The sequence below is a fragment of the Sarcophilus harrisii genome, chromosome 2, assembly GCF_902635505.1.
Source record: "Sarcophilus harrisii chromosome 2, mSarHar1.11, whole genome shotgun sequence".
In the NCBI taxonomy this organism is placed as follows: domain Eukaryota; kingdom Metazoa; phylum Chordata; class Mammalia; order Dasyuromorphia; family Dasyuridae; genus Sarcophilus; species Sarcophilus harrisii.
This window is the reverse complement of record NC_045427.1, coordinates 190,181,013-190,187,964: the sequence shown is the minus strand read 5'-3', so window position 1 is coordinate 190,187,964 and position 6,952 is coordinate 190,181,013. Positions and strand designations below refer to the sequence as shown.

The window sequence follows — 6,952 nt, the reverse complement described above, 5'->3', positions numbered from 1 at the left end:
ACACTCTTTTGTGAGGTAACAAAGACTTGAATCTTAAAGAACAAGTGCATTTTTATCAATCTCTATTAGGTGAATATTGTAGGGATGCTGATCAACTAAATGCATTTAATTTGAGATAGTTGAGAATACTTGTTAATTTGAGATAGTTGAGAAGACAAGTCTTCTACTTCCATAACTGCCTTCATAGATGAAAATCACCAAGTTGATTACAAATTAATTGACTTTTTGACTGTCAAGTCAAAAAAAGTAGGAGTTAAAAATCTGTGTCAAGGGAGGATAAAATAATAAAAATTACTAATATTTATTTTGTACTTAAAGCATGACAAAGCTTTTATATTATTTATTTAATACTCATAATTACTCTGTCAGTTCCCATTTTGCAAATTAAGAAACCGAGTCAGAGAGTTTAAATGATTTGTCCCAGGTCACATAACTCATAAGTATCTGAAATTTCAATTATCATTTTTATAGAGATCCACTCACTTGTCTAACTCAAACCTCTCTGCTAATATCCAGTCTCACATATTCAACTGACTCTTGGGTATCTTGAACTGGATGTCTTACATTCTTTTGCTGTTCAGTCATTCAGTCATATCTGATTTTTCATGACCCCATGGACTATAGCACATTAGACCCTTTTTCATAGGGTTTTCTTGGCAAGGATACTAGAGAGGCTTGCCATTTCCTTCTGAAGTGAATCAGAACTTTTGTCAAAATTCTGTGCTATGATTAGTCTAACTCAGAATTTCATTGAATTATGCAAACCCCAATGCTACATTAAGGAAGTGACCCAGGAGGGAATCCTTTCTTTGCACTAAACATGTACAAAACTGAACTCATTATCTTTCTCTCCGCATCTTTCCCTCTTCCAAACTTCCCTATCATGATTAGCACCATCCCTTCAGTCACCCAGCTCATAACACAAAATTTATCCTCAATTTCTTATTTTCAGTGCCCCATTTTCAATCACTAATCAACTACTTTTCTACTTTCATAACACTGCTTATATATGCCCATTTCTTTTCTCTGACAATGCCAGTAGTCTGGTGCAGATTCTCCTCACCTGACATCGGGCCGATTATAGTAATCTCCTGGTTGGTTCCCCCTACCTCAAGGATCTCCTCATACCAATCTATCCTTCACTTAGTTGGCAAATAATTCTTCCTAAAATGCAGTTCTGACCATGCCATCCTTAACAGAAATCTAGTGGCTTCCAATTACCTCCAGAATCATAATAATCGTCTTCTTAGCTTTCCAATCCCTTAATAACCAGGCCAGTTTTCTTATACCATACTGACCTCAACATACTCTTTAGGATCCCCTTGCTGTTGCTCACACAAGATACTTCTTTTCCTTGTTCATTAATACCTCCTAGCTTCACTAACTTCATTCAAGACTAAGCTAAAGTCTCAGTTTCTGCAAGAAGCTTCCAAAGGCCTTTGCAAATCTTAGTATCTTCTCTCTGAACCCTATACCCCAGTATGGTGTATATACCTTATTTGTATTTAGGTATTTGCATGTTTTCTCCTGAGTAGACTATAAGTTCCTTAATTAGCAAAGAGAGTTTGTTTTTGTATTTTATTCTATCCCTTGTACTTAGTTTGAGGCCTGCTACATGATAGGTATTTAATTGAGGTAAGATTTCAACTCAGGTCTTCTTGACTTTAAGTCTACTCTATGCCATTCTACGTTTTACCCACACTGAGAAAATGGCAGATCATTGAACTATTACAGTATTAAAAACAGAAATATCCATTTTAAGGAAGAGGCAATCACTATGACTGGGAGCCAGTCAAAATTTTTAAAGCTCTCTCCCTATTCACATGTTCCCCATTTAGATACATCAATGTCACAGAGTTCTATATATCCCTATATGGGCCAACATATACCAACAATTGCAAGGACAGCAAGATAGCAAGCTTCAGGTTAGCACACTCATTTTAAAAAATGTTCAAATATGCACGTAATTGGTAGTGCCCAAAGCATAAAACTTAAGTATTTATGTGAGCTTGTCAAGTAGGCATAAATGGTCTCATAGATCAATGGTTCTTTGGCAAGGAGAGCCTGACAAAAGGTTAAAGCTGGCTTAGACAGCTGCTCCTAATAAGTCTTGCGTCTCCCCTCCTCCATTTTGCCTGCTGTCTGGTTAAAAAACACACACACACACACACACACACACACACACAACTCAGCTTGCTGTCTGATTGCCCTCTAGGGAATGGTCTCTCTTCTGGTTGGTCTAATGCAGGCAGAGGGTTGATCAGCTGGCTGGTGGATGAGGTGAGGCTGATGTTGGGGGTGGGCGAGGTGGGGATAATGTTTTCATTCTGAGCCCCCTCCTGAGCAATCTCGTGAACACTACCATCTTAGACCTAATAAATATTTTAGATCTAGATTATATATTAGGTATAGATACAGATCGATAGATCAAATGATCAATAGATAGATAGATAAATAGATAGATGATGTTAGGTATATAGTCCAGTGATTCTCAGACATTTTCCTCCCCATGCCACATCATTCCTTGCCATGTGAAATTGTAGCACATTAAATGTTTAAGCTGGCAACACTCCAAGACAGTCAAAAGATGCACTTATGGGCAATTTCCCTTCAATAAGAGGAGCCATTTTTGTGGAGCTCTTTGTGAGTTCAAGGTCTGGTATGTTTTAAATTTAGTGTGCATGTTTTCTACATCCCGTCTCTTCTCTAGGCTTCATAAGGACATTTTAGAGCCAGCCTCTGCTGCTGCCTTGTATTTACTTTTTATATTATGTAAAAAGTTTTAATAGCTTAAAACTGCACTAAGAACTTTGGGACACCCAGCACTTTAATATATTTATATTTTTACAAGTTATTCTTCCTGAGAGAATAACAAGCTTCTTGAGCATAGGGATGGCTTTGTTTTAGTGTTTGTATTTGAAATATGGAGCACACTGCCTGATCCCTTGCAGATGGCAAAGAAGTACTTTCTGATTGAATGATCAATAATGGTATACCCTGAGAGCCAGGAGATCTAAGTTCTAGTTCCAGCTTTCCTGATAACTAGTTGTGTGAACTTACATAACTCATTCCCCTTCCTTGGGTCTCAGTTTTCTCATGCATAAAATGAGGAGGATGGATTATATGATCTTTCCAACTTTAAATGTTCCTTAGTGGAATTAATCAAGGAAATCAGAATTACTTTACTTTATCACGGATCAGAATTTCACAACAAAGACAAACATTTTCCTTACATAAAAGAAAATAGTATTTTCTTTTTATATGATCTTATAATTATGAGAAAGATTTTATAAGAAAGGAAAAAAATATCAACAACTGGATTTTTGCCTACCATTCAATATAGGCAAAGCAAGGTATGAGCTTAGTTCTAATAAAGTGATTCTCTCTTTTCAGCAAACCTGGGATGTAGTAACTCTATCCTAAAATAAATAAATAAAATTAAGGTAGAAAGTAATTATAGATATTCAAGATGAACAAAACAATTAACAAAGGACTTTAAAAGAAAGAAAAAGAAAAGGAACAGCAATGCATACAACTAATACAGAAAGATCTTATCCTGAGTATGTGTTAATTAGTACAGTAGCACATTCTCCTTTTTTTCATACCCTCTAGGCCCGAGTTTAACTTTATTAGCCAAAGATAGGTCTGGCACCTTACATGCTTCTAGTAGTCAGGTTTGATTTTTTACCACTACAGGCTTTTGGCTTGTCAGGAAGGCACTGACTCATCCCATAGAGACCATGTGAACATCTTTCCAGTATATATTCTTGTGGATGATGTGCTGGGCACTGTGAAGTGTGACCCAAGCTTTTTTTGTTGAAGTGTCAGTTTTCCTCTGATTTGCCTCCAGCTTCAGCAAGCAGTACAGTGATGCCCTTGCCATCCACAGCCAGCTTAATGCTAACCATCTTCCAATGGATCAACCCATTGTACCAGAATGAGTTTCGGACCTTGAGGTTGTTGAATCAGGTGCTGTACATGTGCTTGTTGTGCTTGATGGAAAAGTTTGAACAGTTACCTTCCACTGTAAATAAGTCAACCTGGAGGCAGGAGACCTCCAAAGGCGGAAGACCTCAAGCCATGGGACAGCCTCCTGGCAGCTTCCAGAGATAGAAAATAGCATAGTCTTCATTTTAAGAAGGGTACCCCAGTCAGCTATAATTTTCTAGACTACACTCCTAACTTTTCAGACTTCACTATATTTTAGAAACTTCTTCCCAGAGTTCATTTTACCCCTAGACTTCAACAGTGGAAATGTGCCCCTCACTGAGGCCCTCTGGTTGCTAGGTTCCTCCCAGAATTTTCATTTTAAGAAAGATAACATGGCTAGCCATGGCTTCATTCCTTGCAGGGCTGCACTCCTAAGTCTCTAGAGTCCCAGGGGTCTTCAAACTTTTTAAATGGGGGCCAGTTCACTGTCCCTCAGACTGTTACTATAGTAAAAACCAAAACTTTGTTTTGTGGGCCTTTAAATAAAGAAACTGCATAGCCCTGGGTGAGGGGAATAAACGTCCTCAGCTGCCACATCTGGCCTGTGAGCTGTAGTTTGAGGATCCCTGTTAGACTTTCTCTACTATGCTTCCTGGGGTGTATGGTGTGTTCAGGGAGGACTAACATGTCAAATGGGAGGGCTTGCCAAGTCCTTTTCAGGGCTATTCATATATCTATCTGCCACCCAACTCTTAGCTGTGGCTCTAAGAAGTTGTGGTGTGTGCAACAGTCATACCAGTAAAACTGTCTTGGCAGATAGTCTCAATCTACTGATAAGTTAGGGGGTGTTTACCCAAACATGTAAAGGCATCCCCTGATAGTATGGGGGGTTGAGAACAATTTGTTTCAATGAAGCAGGTGCTGTGGAGCACATAGAGCTTAGTCAGACATCAAAGACACCAATCATTACCCTGTAATGTCATCAGTCCTCTTCAAAAAATGGAATATACACAACAATTTTGCTCCCCGGCTAGGCAACTTCACCTACACTATTTACCATTCTCCCTCTTCAAGCTTCCTTTTATATGTTCTCTTCCAGCATTAGAATGTAAGCTTCTTTTATTTAGGAATAGTCTTTCCTTCTGCTCATCTTTGCACTTTTTGTATTTTGTATTTTTGTTTCTAGCATTTAACACAATGCTTGGCTATATAAGTATTTAGATTAGAGATTAATAAATGCTTGTTGACTTGACTTGTTAACTAGAATAAGCCTTAATATGAAAATAAGAACGCATAGGATCTACTCTACTAGTTTTCAGACATGTTCAAATATACGTATAATAAACTGTTTGAGAGGACCTCTGTTTCACTCCAATGCTATTAGTTTAGAGATTGTTAGTGATTGCTAATTCTTCATTTAGATGAAGCATCTCCTAGATAGGAGACATCCCTTACTGTCTTGGGATAAGATAATTGGGCTGTTACCAAATATGAACTTAGGCCCATGACAGCAAGTATAGTTAAATACAGAAAACAGGAAAGACCTCCTTAAAAACTCCATCCATTGTCTTCATCCCTAGATATGTTACTACCTTAAATTTGAAGCGACCAGTCATGGAAGCTAATACCATTGTGTCCATACAATATCCATTTTTAAATAATGACAGGACTCCAGGATGTAGGAGATTCTATTTGACTTGCTCTTCTCCCAATTTTACAATGGGAGAAAAAAAAACAAATCCCTTCCTTTCCACAAACTCATCACTATTTCTTCATCCTATCTCTCCACAGCCTGACTTTGCATTCCCTTGTGCCCTCCAAAAATCTCATTCTATTGTTAACAACTTCTTTATCATTCTAACTTTATTTTTTTCCATCCCACTGAATTTTGTGGAAATAATAACTCATATAACATTTTAAGATTTGCAAATTTCTCTAATTTTTTTTTTCTTTTCTCCTTACAACAGTTCTGTGATGTAGTATTAGACCCATTTTATGGATGAGAATACTAAGGCAGAGGTTAAGTAACTTGCCAGGGTTACTCAGTAAGGAGGTGTCTGAGACAGGATTTTAAATTTAGGTTTTCCTAACTTCATATCCAGCATTCTATTTACTGTGCCATACTATTATCCCTCTCCTGTTCTCAGTACTTCTTAGGAACTTACTTTAGAGTTTCTGGGAGTCTTGGATATCATTCAATCCAATTACCCTTTTTACAGATGAGGAAATTGAGGCAGCTTGCCCCGTGTCACAGAGGTAATAAATAGAAGAGATGAGATTGATTTGTAATGAGTTTTCCTAACTGCAGAGGCAGAGATCATTTGACTCCGCCATGAGACCTCTAATTAGGTAACTTACCCAGTTGAAAATCTTTAAGGGATTCCTATTGCCTCTAGGATAAAATTGACATCCCTCAGAATTCTATTTGAAGCTTTTTGCAACCTGGCTCCCAATCACCTATTCAATACTTCACATCATGCTCTTTCACATGCTCTTTTCTTCAGTCATACTGTCCTGAACATCCCACCTCCACTTTCTATACCTTTGTACAAGCTGTCCCTTACATGTGAAATACATTTCCTCTGGTTACACTGTGCTATGTAGACTAGCTAAAGTTGTCTTTCTTTGCTCTAAATGATAGCTTTCAAATCATTTCAGATAACTGTAAGTTAAAAATTCACTTTCCTGAGGATTAATGTCATGGATGAGATGTTTCTAACTGCCTTTCAGAAAGCTTTTTTTGTAATATGATTTTTTTAAGTGCAGCAGGGTTGTATTATTCTAAATATTCAATAGTTCTTTTGACAAAATAATAATCATAAGTGAGGAGATTTAAGGTGAAAGAACACCATAAAGAGTATATGACAACTGAGCCTCACAAGTTCCATTAAACCTATGTAAAGGAAAGCAACATGTTATTGATCCTGTCTCTCCCCCAACAAAAAAAATGATATAACATAAGCCCTTTGATTTAGACCTTAGAAGTCATCAAATCTGAGTTCTTTACATTTACACATGAAAA

At 37.4% G+C, this 6,952-nt stretch overlaps 1 pseudogene; it reads right to left on the bottom strand.

The window, feature by feature from the left end:
* Positions 1–3,724: 3,724 nt before the first annotated feature.
* Positions 3,725–5,561, bottom strand: LOC105749052 (annotated as a pseudogene).
* Positions 5,562–6,952: the final 1,391 nt, after the last annotated feature.